Source organism: Cryptomeria japonica, chromosome 1 (assembly GCF_030272615.1).
Source record: "Cryptomeria japonica chromosome 1, Sugi_1.0, whole genome shotgun sequence".
NCBI lineage: Eukaryota > Viridiplantae > Streptophyta > Pinopsida > Cupressales > Cupressaceae > Cryptomeria > Cryptomeria japonica.
In genome coordinates, this window is record NC_081405.1 from 503,682,505 (window position 1) to 503,698,861 (window position 16,357).

Sequence of the window (16,357 nt, forward strand, 5' to 3'; positions counted from 1 at the left end):
TAGATTCGATCATAGTTTATAATTAATAGAGATAGATTTCGTACTAATTACAACATTTTCCATTAAAAAAAGTGGAATCAAAAGATTTTGATTCCTGAGATGCCATTTCTCACTATTGCATTAACGAATGGAGCAATACCATATTATACCACTTGTCTTTTAGTAGTTGGATCTCCCAGTTTTTGGAATGCCCCAAATTCTACTTGAGCATCCAAATCCGGATCAATACCAGCAAAAACATCTCTGAATAGAGTTCTAGCACCATGCCAAATATGTCCAAAAAAGAAAAGAAGAGCAAATGTAGCATGCCCAAAAGTAAACCAACCCCTTGGGCTACTCCGAAAAACAACATCCGATTTCAAAGTAGCACGATCTAACTTAAGAATTTCACCTAATTGTGCGCGTCTAGCATATTTTTTGACTATAGCAGGATCACCAAAACTAACTCCATCAAGTTTACCACCATAGAACTCAACAGTTACACCTACTTGTTCAACACTATATTTTGATTCTGCTCTCCTAAAAGGAACATCGGCTTTCACAATTCCTTCTTCATCTACTAGAGCTTTTTATTTCCTTTATCTTGTTGCTGATAAAACAAGGAATAGTACAAGATTAGGCATAATCTAGTTCACTTTCGTAATTTTGATTTAAGAATAATAATTGAAATTATTAATACTTAATTTCAATTTCAATTACTAGAATATTCTTACTTTTTTCTCTTAATTATTTCGCATTAAAATAAAGTCAATAAAAATGAGAAGTAATTGAACCTAACCCATTAACTGATTAATATATAAGTTATTCTGATATTGAAAATTAAGGTAGATTTTGAAAGTGAACCTTTCTCAATCACTTGAAATTATTCAAAATTTTCATATTTGGTTGTTAATTGGATATTTTGTTGAATGATTTTTTTCTTTCCGAAAAAATGGATATGTAAGTCTAAATTCTAGATGGAATTATTTTCCTGTTCTCTTTAATAGCATAATTTGATTATGATGTACCAAACATTCTTATATTAATGTACTAGATATTTTACTTTGGTCATTCTATCGGTGGAAAATAGATTGGAATTGAGATATAAAAAAAGATAAGAAAAGGTAAATGGTAAACAAAGGAACTATTCATTTTTCATTATACTCAAATAGTATCCCTTTTTTCACTTATGAATTGAATAAAGGGAAATGAATGAATAGAGTTCTTTCCTCTAGCTCTATGAGTTAGAAATAATATCTATTCCTATTTATTCATAGAAATAATGTAGTAGTTTAAAACATAGAGATTCATAAAGTATTTAGAAATGTTACTATGACTAAGATTCAAGACGTAATAATATTCAATAGAATAGATATTGTGAATAATCTCTAGTGAAGAGCAGGGAGGAAGAAAAGCTAACTTTCTTTTCCGGCATTCTATTGATATTTATTACATTCAGAAGATAATTTTTGGAAAATAAAAAAAGGGAATAGAAACAACTTCAAATTATCATGCATTTACTTATATTGTATTAGTTCGGTTTAACTAAATAAAATCTATGCCAATAAGGAATCTTCGAAACCCGATTTATTGAAAGGGTGATGGATGAAAAATTGTTCATAAATATACAAAACAGCATATACCCTTTGATTCTATCAGATAGGGTGCTCGGAAAAGGTTGGAATAGTTAAATAGGAGGATTACTATGACTATAGCCCTTGGAAAGTCTTCCAAAGAGGAACAAACTTTATTTGATATTATGGATGACTGGCTACGTAGAGACCGTTTTGTTTTTGTGGGTTGGTCCGGTCTATTGCTTTTTCCTTTTGCTTATTTTGCGCTAGGTGGATGGTTCATGGGTACAACTTTTGTGACTTCGTGGTATACTCATGGATTGGCCAGTTCCTATTTGGAAGGTTGTTAATTAAATAGAATGAGAGCAGATTCTATGTCGAATCAAATTATAGGAAGGAATAATTCCTTTTCCAAAGAATCATTTCAAATTTCGAATAAGATGGAAGGATTGTACAAAAAGAACAAAGGTTTGGTTGTCACTTATCCTTTCTTTTATAAAGGATCTTTTGCATATCCGAAAGAATTGGGCAAGGCAATGCTATTTCCTTTAGTTGTATTGGGAATATTTACTCTGTTTGTTGGATTAATAGGAGTTCCTTTTTTTCGAAGCGGAATGAGGTATGACATATTATCTCAATGGTTTTCTTCATCGACGGCCCTTTTTGATAAGAAACATCTGAAGAATTGGTCTGAATTTTTCATAGACGCAATCCCCTCAGTTGGTATAGCATTTCTTGGTATATCGATTGCCTGTATTCTATATAGACCTATTTACTTCTTATCACGAGATGTATATCATAAAACAAATCCTCATATGAGGATTATTATGGACCAATCGATTAATATTATATATAATTGGTCTTTTTATCAAGCTTATATAGACAAAGAGGAAAACAATTTATGATAGTTGCTACAAAACATCAAACAGTTGATGCTGCTAAATTAGCTGCTTTAGCAACTTGATGTCATTATGTAAATAAAAAATGGCTCGCGGGTATGTTAACTAATTGGTTTACTACAGAAGCAAGACTTGAAAAATTCAAAAATTTAACAAAAAAAAAAAAAATACGGGAGGATTTGATGGATTTACGAAAAAAGAAGCAACAATACTCAAGAGAGAATTGAACAAATAGTAGGAAGATCTAGGGGGTATTAGATACATGACAAAATTGCCTGATATTGTAATAATTCTTGATCAAAAAGGAGAATATACTGTTATTCGGGAATGTAGAACTTTGGGTATTCCAACAATTTGCTTAGTTGATACAAATTGTGACCCAGATCTTGTGGATATCCCAATCCCAGCAAATGATGATGGTAGAGGACCAATTCGCCTGATCCTAAATAAATTAAGTTTAGCAATTCGCGCGGGTAGAGAATTGTACTATAAAAAGTGAATTAACAACAGTTAAATCCTTTAACCGAGTAAGCTTTAACAGGCTTGGTGTTGTCTAGATCCTCTAACCAGGTGGTCCATTAGCTTGGATTTGAAATCCTCTATCAAGGTTACTCTTAACAGGGTGTTGCCTTTAACAAGGTATTGTAGTCAATCCCTTAACCGGATGGTCCCTAACCTGATCTACACTTTAACATGACATTATTGTATAAGCTTCTAACAAGGCTTGGCTCCTAATAGGGTGAACTTTAGAAGAGTTCAAAATACTTGTGGTTATTCATCCCCACTGTGGTTTTTCCCATTTGGGTTTCCACATGAAAAATCATTGTGTCAAGTGGTGAATGATTTTGTGGATATGTTTTGATATGGTTGATATGATTAACTGGTAAAGCCACTTAGATATGTTTAGATGACTGAAAGTGATTTGAAATGAGCTATTTAAAATGTTAGTAAAGTGGTTTAATGTTTTGGTTAAATGGTATGTGAGTTTTAGATATGTTACATTGTATCATTGATGTTTTGGTCAACTGGTAAAGTTTGACAATGCAGTTGCAGTTTTGGATACAGTGAGTAAACCAATTAGTTTAGCAAGTTGTTTCTAAGTTGGGATTAAGTTTGGTAAAATTTAGTTTGTTTTCTATCTACTAATTCACCCCCCCCCCCTCATTAGTTGACTGGATCTTTATTGTTTCATCATATTATCAATTAGTATCAGAGCATTTCAGGTCCTCTTGTGTTTAAGCCTAATAGCTTGAGGAAAAGATCTAGGAGAACTTGATGAAGAAAGAAGGTCTAAAATTCAATAGGGAAAACTATAGAATCTAGAGTGATAGGATGAATATCTATATCAAGAGCTTAGGAAGTCAATATTGGGAACATGTTGTTACTAAATATAACTTACCTAGTGGGATTTTGTCAGATGATCAAACAGGAGAACAATCAAGCATTGGAGGCCATTATCAGTTCCTTGTCCGATTCAAAGTATGTTGATGTTCATGGATTGGAGATTGCATATGAGGTATGGAAGAAACTAGAAGATATCTATAGCGGTGATGAGCATGTTAGGATTGCCAAAGAAGAGAGTTTGAGAGGTAAATTTGATGATATGTGGATGGCTGAAGGTGAAATAATTCAACAGTATGGTTAGAGGATCAAGGAGATAGTCGAAGAGATCAAAAGTGTTGGAGGTATAGTGGAGGATACCACAATGGTTAGCAAGGTGTTGAGAACCCTTCTACCAGTCTACGCTATCCAAGTTGCAGCCATTCAGGAACTCAAGTTTATTGATAAAACAAAGGTAACTCTTAACTCCATCATTGGTAAATTAACTACATTTGAATTAAATGGTTTTGATGGAAGTGTTCAAAGATCAGAATCTACATTTAGAGCCTCAATTTCAAACCCACCGGTAAGGAAAAGTAGAGAAGTGAGCTACAGTCATGAGTCTAGATCCAGCAAAGAGGTTGGTGATGAAGACGGTCTGATTGAGCTTGAAGCATTGTTGGCCAAGCAGTTACCCAGAGGTACCAGTAAGTACAGAGGTAAATTACCTTTAAAGTGTTTTGCATGTAACCAAATTGGACATATTGCTGCTAACTGTCCTAATGGAGATAATGAGGAGAAATGAGAGAAGTATAAGAAGTATAAAGGCAAAGGTAAAATAGATTGTCTCATTTGCATCTTCTTTAGATTCCTCATCTGTAATTACTCACATTGTTTTTGTTGCTATTAAAGAAGAAACATCAAATCAAAAGGCATTATTCTCTCACATGGATAGTTCTGATGACTGGATTATAGATAGTGGTTGTTCACACCACATGACCGATGACCGGAGTAAGATTCTTAATTTGAGAGAGTTTAATGGAGGTGTTGTGAGATTTGGGAATGACTCACACTGCATGGTGAAAGGAAAAGGATCCATCTCTCTGAATGGTAAAAGAAATGCAGATGATGTCTACTGGGTTGAAGGACTGAAACATAATCTTTTGAGTGTTGCTCAACTCAATAACAAAGGCTACCCACTGGAATTCAAGAATGGAGTCTACAAGATTTATGGAAGCAAAGGTGAACTGATTACAACCAGCAACAGACTAGAGGTGGCTTGTTTCATTTAAGTTCTAAACTCAACAATTGTTTAATTTCAAAAGTAGAAGATAGTTGGCTTTGGCATTAGAGATTTTGTCATGTAAATTTTGATAACATTGTAAGAGTCGGTAAGTCCAAATTAGTAAGAGGTTTTCCACAGTTGGACAAACCGGTGAATGCTTTGTGCAAGGAATGTCAATTAGGGAAGATGACATCCTCAACCTTCAAGAGAAAATCTTTCTCAGCAGAACATTTGCTAGATTTGGTTTATACCAACCTATGTGGACCAATGAGGACTAGGAGTATTCAAGGTGATCGGTATTTCATGATTTTTACTGATGATTGCTCAAGGATGATGTGGGTCGCATTCTTGAAAGACAATATAGAATATTTTAGCAAGTTTAAGGAATTCAGAGCCTTAATTGAGAATGAGAGTGGGAAGAAGATAAAGTGCTTAAGAACTCATCAAGGTGGTGAATTTACTTCAGAGGAATTCACTAGTTACTGTGTAGACAATGGAATTAAGAGGCAACTTTCTACACCTAGGACACCACAGCAGAACGGTATTGCAGAAAGAAACAACCGATCAGTTGTTGAAGCTTCTAGGACTATGCTAATACAAGTAGGTGTAGCTAAGACATTCTGGAGAGAAGTTGTCAGCGTAGCTGTTTACACAATGAACCGAATACTGTTGGCATTATAACAAACAAAGGAGATTGTTGACATTTCAATAAGGATATTGAGAAGGTTGTTGATGATTATGGATATAACTGCTAAAGGATGTTTACTGTCTTAATATTATTATTTTGTCATTGATGCCAAGAAATTGATTTTCTAATTCAGTATGATGTTGCCATATCTTGAGAAGTATGAATTGGTGAGTACAAAGGTGTCAGTAAAAGACACAGAAAGAATGTGATGAATAAGGGGAGGAATAAGTTATTCAATGGGCAACTATTACCGAGTTAGATAATGATGAGATCATGATGTTTAGATTGTTTTGATATCCTACATATGTTATTGATTGTAAGGTTAATACTATACTATGTTACCGAGAAAAGAACCTAGTCGGTAAACCCTAAAGTTATCGCTATCGTTTAATGAAGGCGGTATGTCTACCGAGTGAAGTTCAGTATTTACCAAGTTGCTTGAATGAATAAAAGCATTATTTAATGAAGGAAGTTGATGAGCTGGTTATGACTAAATGATTGGTATGTTGTGAATGAAGTTTTTGCAAAGGAAAATCGACAGGAAGATCTACAGCTCACATTGAACTGCAATACCCTAGCACAAGTTCCAAGGCGGGGTAAAACATTTTCAGATTGAAGGATACATTGAACCTGGTCAAGTTTGAAGATCTGATGGCTATGATTGATCATGGGATATGTGATCAAGGAGATTAAGCGGTTGGCAAATTGTTTATAAATAAGGAACTATTGATAAACAATGTATGCGAGCAAGTGTGTGCACAGGGATGCTACATAGTGATTACCGAGCACAGAAGCTTGAAGACCTGTTTGAATAACAGAGTATAGAGCCCAGCAGATGGACAAGATAAGTCCTATGACTAAATTGTATTGAGCAAATAAGAATCTACTTTAGCATTTTAGATGTGAAGTTGCAGATAGATTTTTATTACTGTTATTTTGTAAAGTGACAGAAAATCTCTTAACCGAGTGGACTTAATAGTCTTATTTGTAAAACCCTCTAGCAAGGTGACATTCTGATTGAGTGTTTGAAATCCTTTAACAAGGTCACTTCTAACAAGGTGAAGATCCTAACAGATCTGAGGGAAATCCCTTAACCGGGTCACATCTAGCAATGTGTTTGTAATCTTTAATAGGATTTTCTTTTAACCGAGCATACTCTAGCAGAGTATATTTCTTAGTGGGTCTGAAATCCCACAGTGGTTTTTCCCTATTTGGGTTTCCAAGTTAAATCTGGTGTTATAAGTGTTATGATGTTTATGTGCTTATGAGTTTGCATGTTTAGCAATTTTGGTTACATTGCTGAAGTATATGTTACCGAGGTTGAATCTGTTGTTTTTATGGAAGATTAAGTTTGTATGATTTACCCCCCCCCCCTCTCATCTTATTAGCTTGGCATCTGTACTTAACATTAAGTATCAGAACTATCAATTGGTATCAGAGCTCCGGACTCCAAAAGAAAAGTTTAAAGGTACTTGAGGCAAAGATCCAAAGATGTATAAGAGAGATGCACCAAAGCTGAACAAGTCAAGTTTCTCTACATGGCAGAAAAGGATGAAGATGCACCTATCAGAAGTTGGAGAATATGTTGTATATTATCTAGAGAATGATTTCATTACACCAAGCACCTATCCATTGACAATGGAAGAGATAAAGGCAAAGCAAGAACATATTCAAGCAATGATTGAAATAACATCTGCATTGACAGACTCAGAGTTTAATGATCTAGAAGGTTGCAATGATGCAAAGGCAATGTGGGACAGGCTCATATCTGTGTATGGTGGAGATGAACATGTTCAAAGAGAAAAAGTGGATAGTCTAAGAGGACAACTTGAATCTATGAGAATGAATGAAGGTGAGAACATAACCCAGTACAGTACAAGACTAAAGGAGATTGTCAATCAAATCAAAGGAGCAGGTGGAACTATTGAAGAAAAGGAAATAACAAGTAAGTTGTTAAGAACCCTTCTACTAGCTTATGCAATCTGAGTCTCTGCAATCAATGAATTGAGCTTTGTACCCAATATGCCAGTCTCTTTAGATGCTACTATTGGTAAGCTACATGCATTTGAGTTAAGTAATTTTGATAACAGTGGGTCTTCAGTAAATAAAGTTGAATCTGCATTTAGTTCTTTTCATATTGGTGAATCTGATGATTACAATGATAGAATGAGTAAGTACACTGAAGGGGATCACAGTGGAGCAAGTGAAAGATTTTGCAAGAACATGGAAAAAGTGCACAAACTGTATAAGGAAATCAGAAAGCAAGAAGAGTTTGAAGCACTATTAGCCAGAAGGTTACCGAGAGGCAAAGGTAAGTATAAAGGAAAACTACCTTTGAAATGTTTCAATTGTGATAAGATAGGACATATGGCTTCTAACTGTCCTGACAAAGATTCTACTAAAAAGAGAGATTACCGAGATGACAAACAGAAAGATAATCATTACAGAGGACACCGAGACTTCAGAAGAAGAGATAGAAAGTCATGCCTAATAGCTGATGAGGAATCAAATGATGATAAATCAGATGAAACTGATACAGAGGAAGTAGTTTATGTGGCTATCAAAGATGGATCAGATGAAGAAAGGTATGAAGAAAATCCCTAATATCTCACATAAATACTAATGATTCTTGGATCATAGATAGTGGATGCTCACATCACATGACAGGTGATAAACACAAATTTGTTACATTAGAAGATTATGATGGAGGCTATGTAAGATTTGGTAATGATGCACCATGTCCGGTAAAAGGTAAAGGATCCATAACACTTCTTGACAATGCAAGATGCAATGATGTTTATTGGGTTGAAGGTTTGAAATACAATTTGTTGAGTGTAGCACAGCTAAACAATGTAGGCTACCAAATAGAATTTCAGAAAGGAATTGTCAAAGTTCATGACAAGCATGGAAAGTTAGCTGCCACCGGGACACAAACAAAAGGTAACACATTTCACCTTGACTCAACTCAGAACAAGTGTTTGTATACAAAGGTAGATGATACCTGGTTATGGCATAAAATGTTTTGTCATGTAAATTTTGATAATCTGATCAAAATAAGCAAGAAGCATCGAGTAAGAGGTCTACCGAGTCTTGAAAAACCTGAGAATGCTATGTGCTGAGGATGTCAGATGGGTAAAATGACAAGATCAAGCTTTACAAGTAGGTCCTACACTTCTAAGGGAATTTTAGATCTTGTGCACACTGATCTTTGTGGTCCTATGAAAGTTCAAAGTTATTATGGTGATAAATATTTCATATTATTTGTGGATGATTACTCAAGGATGATGTCAGTAATGTTTTTAAAAGAAAAAATAGAAGCTTTTCAAATGTTTAAATGGTACAAGGCAAGAGTTGAAAATGAAACAGGAAGACAACTGAAATGTCTTAGATCAGACAAAGGAGGAGAATTCACATCTGACGAGTTCAACTTATTCTACAATGATCGTGGTATAAAAAGACAAATCTCTGCACTGAGAACTCCACAACAAAATGGGATAGCTGAGAGAAGAAACAGATCTATTGTGGATTGTTCTAGAACCCTGATGATTGAAAAGAAAGTGTCACAAACATTTTGGAGAGGGATCAATAAGCACAGCAGTTTACACCCTGAACCAAGTACAACTGAAGAAAGGAACTTTAAAGACACCATATGAGATCTGGTATGACAAGAAACCTAATGTAAATTACTTCAAAATCTTTGGAAGTAGATGCTATGTTCACAAAGATGATAGAAATGGCAAGTTTGATTAGAAAAGTGAAGAAGGAACATTTCTTGGTTATTCTTCTAGAAGTAAAGTATTTAAATGTCTGATCAAATCATCTAACAAAATAGTAGAAAGTGAAAATGTGAAAATTGATGAATTTGCAGAAAGAAATGATGAAGGAAATTCCAAGGAACCAGAAGATTATGATGAATTTGTCTATGTTCAACCGACAAGTCTTACCGAGAGAACTGTTGAAGAAAATGAAGAGAATATCCAGTTACTGAGTGATGAAGAAGATCATACAGAACCTACCGAGCCTGTATTAGCCAAGTATGTTAGAAGACATCATGCATCAAGTCAGATTATAGGAGATAAGGATGATCCAGTGATGACAAGGAACAAACTGAGACAAAACACATGTCTAATATCTGAATTTGAACCGAGGATAGTGAAAGAGGCATTTAACAGTGAAAATTGGATAAATGCTATGACAGAAGAGATTGATCAAATCAAGAAGAATGACACATGGACACTGGTCCCAAGATCGAAGGACAAAAATGTAATCGGTACAAAGTGGATTTTCATAAACAAGCTGAATGAAAAAGGTGAGGTCATTCGAAATAAAGCAAGACTAGCTTGCAAAGGTTATGCCCAAGAAGAAGGAATTGATTATGGTGAGACTTTTGCACCTGTGGCAAGACTTGAAGGAGTAAGAACATTGTTGGCATATGTTGCTTACAAGAATTTCAAGGTATATCAAATGGATGTCAAATCTGCATTTCTGAATGGTATATTAGAAGAAGAAGTTTTTATTGAACAACCTAAAAGATTTATTGAAGACAAGAATAAAGATCAGGTATGTAAATTGAACAAAGCTTTATATGGTTTGAAACAAGCACCTAGAGCATGGTATGAAAGATTGCACTCTTATTTAATCAAGATTGGTTTTATAAGAACAAGTGAAAACAGTAACATGTACATGAAGAATGATGAAAATGGAATACTGATCTCAGCCATATTTGTTGATGATATTATCTTTTGTGAAATGACTCTCTATGCAAGAACTTTGGAAATGAAATGAGCAAAGAATTTGAGATGTCATTCATCGGTGAGATAAAGTATTTTATAGGTTTACAAATACTACAAATGAAAGATGAGATTTTCATTACTCAATCCAAGTACATAAAGGAAATCTTGAAGAAATTTGGAATGGAAGATTCAAAACCAGTAAGTACTCCTATGACTACCAACTGTAAATTATCAAAGAATGATGAATTTGCATCTGTTGATGAGATACTTTACCGATCCATGATTGGAAAGCTACAATATGTTGTTCACAGCAGGCCAGATATAGCACATGCAGTAGGTATAGTTGCAAGATTTTCTACATATCCCAAGGAAACACACATGACAGCAATCAAGAGAATTTTCAGATACTTGAAAGGCATTGAAGATTATGGCTTAGTATATCAGAAAGGAAATGTTTTTGATTTAAAAGTTTATACTGATGCTGATTGGGCAGGCAACATTGATGATAGAAAAAGCACAAGTGGAGGATCTTTCTTTTTAGGAGAAAGACTAGTGAGCTGGCTTACCAAGAAACAAGGATGTGTTTCACAGTCAATAGCAGAAGCTGAATATGTTGTTGCAGCATTGAATTGTACCAACATAGCATGGATCAAACAACTGTTGGAAGGTATAAATGAGCAAGTTACCGAGTCAGTAACTATATTTTGTGACAATACTAGTGCCATAAACATTTCAAAGAATCTTGTTATGCACTCTAAGACAAAGCACATCTCTATCAAATATCATTATCTTAGAGAAGAAGCTCAAGAGAAGAAAGTGGTGTTGGAGTATGTTAGCACAAAGGAACAAATAGCAGATATCTTCACCAAGCCACTACCAAGGGACACTTTTGAGTATCTCAGAAGTAAGTTAGGGGTCCTACCCCTATCTTCCATTCACTGACCGAGTTCGGTGAAAGCATCAATTCGATGACTCTACAGAATATCTTTTAAGAGTTGATGTCGATTTACACACTTTAGGATGTTTTCTAAAGGTGTACAGGAAACAAATACAGGGAACAGGAATTGAAGACAAAATGCTCTAACCGAGACTAAGTTGACACATAACAGCAACAAATCACTTCATATAGGAAGAAATTATGTTTTAATTCTTTACTTTTTGGCATTGTTGTCAAAGGGGGAGAAGGCTGAAGAAAAGGGGAGAAGAATAATGTATGGGGGAGAAGACTGATGACAGGAGGAGAGCATTTCAGCATTTCAGAATCTCACAGCAATCCGAATCAATTAGGTCAAATCAATTGGTTTTGCCATCAATGCCAAAGGGGGAGATTGTTGGCATTATAACAGACAAGGGAGATTGTTGACATTTCAATAAGGATATTGAGAAGGTTGTTGATGATTATGGATATAACTCACTATTACATTCGGGTCGAAATTTCGACGGCAAATCGTCAGCATTCGGACGTAATTTCATCGCACTACCGACAAAAAAAGCCGTCGAAAACTTTTTGTCAGAAGTTCCGACTATCCTTGTGGTCATCACAATTCCGACATCAGCTCCAACCTTTTCGACGGCCGCCATGGATGCTCATACCCAGAAAGAATAACATCGCGATCTCAGCCTACCATCGGAATTCCGACATCAAAGGGTAAAAATTCCGACAGAGGAGTGTCGTCGGATGCACAGCATCCTCGTCGGAACTTTCCTGGAGGCCATCGTAATTTTAACCCTTTTGTGTCAGAATTACGACGGCCTCCAGGAGAAATCCAATGAGGATTCTATGCATCCGACTCCTCTGTCGGAATTTTTACCCTTTGATATCGGAATTCCGACGGTAGGCCGATTTTTCGGAAAAAAAAAAATTTATAGAAAAAGATTGACATTGGTATCTCTCTTCTATCTCTCTTCTCTATCCTTCTCTACTATCTCTCTTCTCTCTCCCCTCTCTAGGTCTCTTTCTCCATCCCTCTCTACTTATCTTTCTCTACCCTCTCCAGGTCATTATCTCTTCCTCTCACCCTCTCTCTCTCTCTCACCTCTATAGGTCTCACCTTCCATTCCTCAATCATTACCCATGTTGTCAAGTTGCAAGATATTTCCCAAAGTACTTGGTTGCTAGGGTTGATTTGCTTAAGTGTTGGAGTCGGAGTTAGATGAGACTTGCATGATTAAGTTGTATTAAGTGATCAAGTCACCAAGATCTCAATTGTAAACATGACTAGGTTGTAGAGTTTTATGGTAGCATAGGTCAAGATTGAGGTATGGTGGTCAAGAATTACCTTCCAATGTACAAAAGACATCAAAATGATGAAGAATGAAGGCGATGAACTCATAGACAGTTGTTCGCTCAAATTATTGAAATTATTCGTCTTATAAGTGAAATCCAGTGTTTGCTTTTGGATAGTTTTGTAATGACGTTAGTAAATTATTTGATTGCTTTGAAGGGTTCCTCTAGAGACAAGGAGTTCTGTTGGTTTGTTTGCCAACTTTTCCTATTCATAACAATGTGCAAAAGTTATGTCTATGCTTAGCACTGATACTGTTCTAATATTATATAACCTCCTACTGGTCACTCCCTTCTTTTGCATTCCTTTGATCACAAGGAGTGAGTGTTCTTCTATCTCTAGTCCCCTAATGCCAAAGTGGAGGGCTAAAGCTTAATAATGTGAAGGGCTTTACATTCACTATCCATAATGAGTCCTCCACTTCCTGCAATACCTGGGTTGTCCTTTGGAGCAATGTCAAAATTGAATTTGAATCTTCCTTTCTGTTGTGGAACACATTTTCTATAGGCTTCTTTGTTAGAGTTCTTTTTCATATTCTAAGCTTCAGGCTCATTCCAATTTTTATTAAGGTTTTTAAAGCCTTAATTTATTCAAAGGTGTCACATTTGTTTTATGGTAATAATGTCAAAATCTTTAAAGTGGGGAGCTAAACTTTCATCAAAAGAGAAATAAAAACTTGCGTGGCCTTATAATTCATGAGTTGAAGTTTGAGTTTAACATTTTGGAGGTAATTTTCTTAGACTATTCAATGCCCATTCTAATTAAGGTCAATCAAAATTCAAGATAAACTTGTGGTAAAGATGAGGATCTCAAGTTCATTGGTAGAGGACTCCACTTTTGATGGGAGAAAACCCTAGTATTCAGTTTGGTAAGCTCTAGTCGAAGGTGCAGTATGACAGCCACGTAGAAGGAGAACCATGACATGTTGCAAAATTAGAAGGGAAATTCTAACAAAGAGTACCTATGTGTCTGGAACATTCAAAGCATTTCATGTCTGGGCTAGCTATCTTCTTTACTCTAGTCTAGGATTTCACATTTTTGAGAAAGCATGATTTGTATGGATGGTTTGTTTGTTTCAAATGAAGTATAGTCCAACCTCCACCAAAATAACAATGACAGTAAGGACTAGTAGAGTAGTCTGTTAGAAGGTTTAGACATTGATAATAGTGTCTAGGTTTTCCCCAATTCTTGAATAGCATTAATAGATAATCATAAGTATAGCAAGGAATAGATTACTTAGAGCTTGTAATGAACAAGGGTTTTGAATTAAAAAGACAATGATAAGAGTTTTTTTACGGTTCAAAACACAAAGATAATCACAACAGAAAATTACAAGTTATAGGGTTACATTGAAATAGAAAGGTGGATTTTAGAATTTTTGTAGTAACATTCACTATTATAGCCGCGTGAATAGCTCATAGGACTTGTAACAATCAACATGGATAAGAAATGGAAATCCTCTTCTTAAAGTATGGGATCATTGTCAACTTTAGAAGATGCTCCTTCTTTATTTGAGTAGGTTTGATTGATTATTGAAGAATTTATTGTGTTTCTCTATCAATAAATAAGAGTCTCAAGAAGCTAAAGATAATGAAAACTAATTGATGGGCAACCTTTTGACTGTCAAGAAGTGATTGCCTCAGATGAAAGTAGTGATAAATGTCACTATCAACAAAAGAACAACCAATAAATGATAAATTTGCAGTGAGATCATAGTGCCTAAATCAGTCTAAAAGCTTATAAGGATCAGAACCAAGCCATATAAGCTTCAAGAACAATTTGAGAGCATCAAAGTCATCTACCAGACATTAGAAATTGTCAAATCAATGACACATAGCAACCTCATTATAGTCTTATGTTGTATTAAATAGCAAAATCCAAGTCTAAGATAGTGTTAGAAGGTGTGTGAGAGTCTTCAACATGGATAACTGATAGGTATAACACTAAGAGCAGCAATATATGAGATTTGATGAATGGCAGTGGCCATGATATGGAGATGACAGTGTCAAGTATCACTGTCAAAGCATGAATAGAGGTCCTAATCTGAGTCTTTTCAAGAGAGAACAATAAATATGAAGCACCAAGGTCTACAGTCAGATCAGAGACAACCATCTAGCAGCCCAAAAAAGAATCAAAAGGCTGTGAAAGGTCAAAATCACAGTATTTCCATAGCCCATGAAGTTCTAGAAGATGTGCAAGGGCAGTTCATAGTGCAAGGTCATAGGTATTTAGTGTCATAATTATTTTCTTCACCCCCAAATCTTGATGAGATAAAAGGATGCCATGACACAAAGTGAAAAGTCTATAGCACTGATAAATAGGTTAGCATTATGTCATATGCATACAAGACATCATGAAGCAGATTTGACAATAATAAAGTTGCAGTAGTCATCAACTCAAGCATAATGAAGGCATGGACACTAAGCATGCAAAAATATAATTGATAACAGTGGTGAAATGATTAATGTTGTATCACAATTTGATATCAAACTGTCTATGAAGATGGTTGTTGAAAGGTTTAGTGTTGGTTTTAAAGGTGAAAACATTGCATGAGGTCTACCACCATAAAGGAAATACAAAGCTACAAATAAGATAGTGACCATTCAAAGATAAAGCTACAAAGAACTATCAAAGAAACCACAATCCAATGAAGAATCAAGAGACAACAGGCCTAAGTGTAGTCTCAGATATTTTAAAATGTCATTATGGATAGTTAAGAAAAATAAATGCATTCATGATATTTGCACTCAACAAAAGAGAAGGGTTTGTATTCATCAAAGATTAGTTGAAACACTTGTGAGAGAGAGATCAATATCCATCAAGCCATAAATAAGATAATCACCATTACAAAGCACGATGAGTCAAAAAGGCAATCAAGAATTATCAATTCAAAGGATCAATAGGTGAATCTTGTCTTGTTGATAATCTCTAGTGATGGTGTATAGGATCCCTGTTCCAATCTCAATGTGCCAAAGCTTGATGAGAAGTCATGGATTAGAAGTTACAAATGCCTTAAACATTTTTCTATTGAGAGAAGCCATATAGTCAAATCAAGACTCAAATCCACAATGGTAAGATACAAACAACGATGATAGTCAAGGAGTCATTCATTGTAGGTTTTTCATAAAATTTTAGAATATGGTATGAGCAATCCAAAGAACTATGACACTTCACTGAAAGGAGCAGCATATCAGTCCTTATTGGCATCAAATTATACAAATGACAACTAGGGATGAAGCTACAGGAGACAATCATTGTCTTAGTTTAAGACCCTAGAACAATATAGCCCCAATGGAGAAAGCAAAAATCAAAACATAGGAGAAGTCCTAGATTCCCACTAAAATCTTATTTGCAGTCACAGAGTTGCAAGATCAAAAGCATATAATGGTAAAGATGACCTAGGGTTCTCTTTTTATTATTGAGACAATATTATGTGAATATGATAGTTTAGCAGTCCTCGAATGCATGTGAGTAGTCCCAATGAAGAAACAATACCATCAGAGTATTAGAATAATTTTTGAAACCTACAATCATGTTAGATAAAACCTGCAATCATGTTAGACAAGTATTGAAAGTATAATTCATAGAGAAACC

General features: G+C 35.1%; 1 pseudogene; it reads left to right on the forward strand.

Moving 5' to 3' along the window:
- Window positions 1-1,993: 1,993 nt before the first annotated feature.
- LOC131078169 (small ribosomal subunit protein uS2c-like) lies at window positions 1,994-2,951 on the forward strand (annotated as a pseudogene).
- Window positions 2,952-16,357: the final 13,406 nt, after the last annotated feature.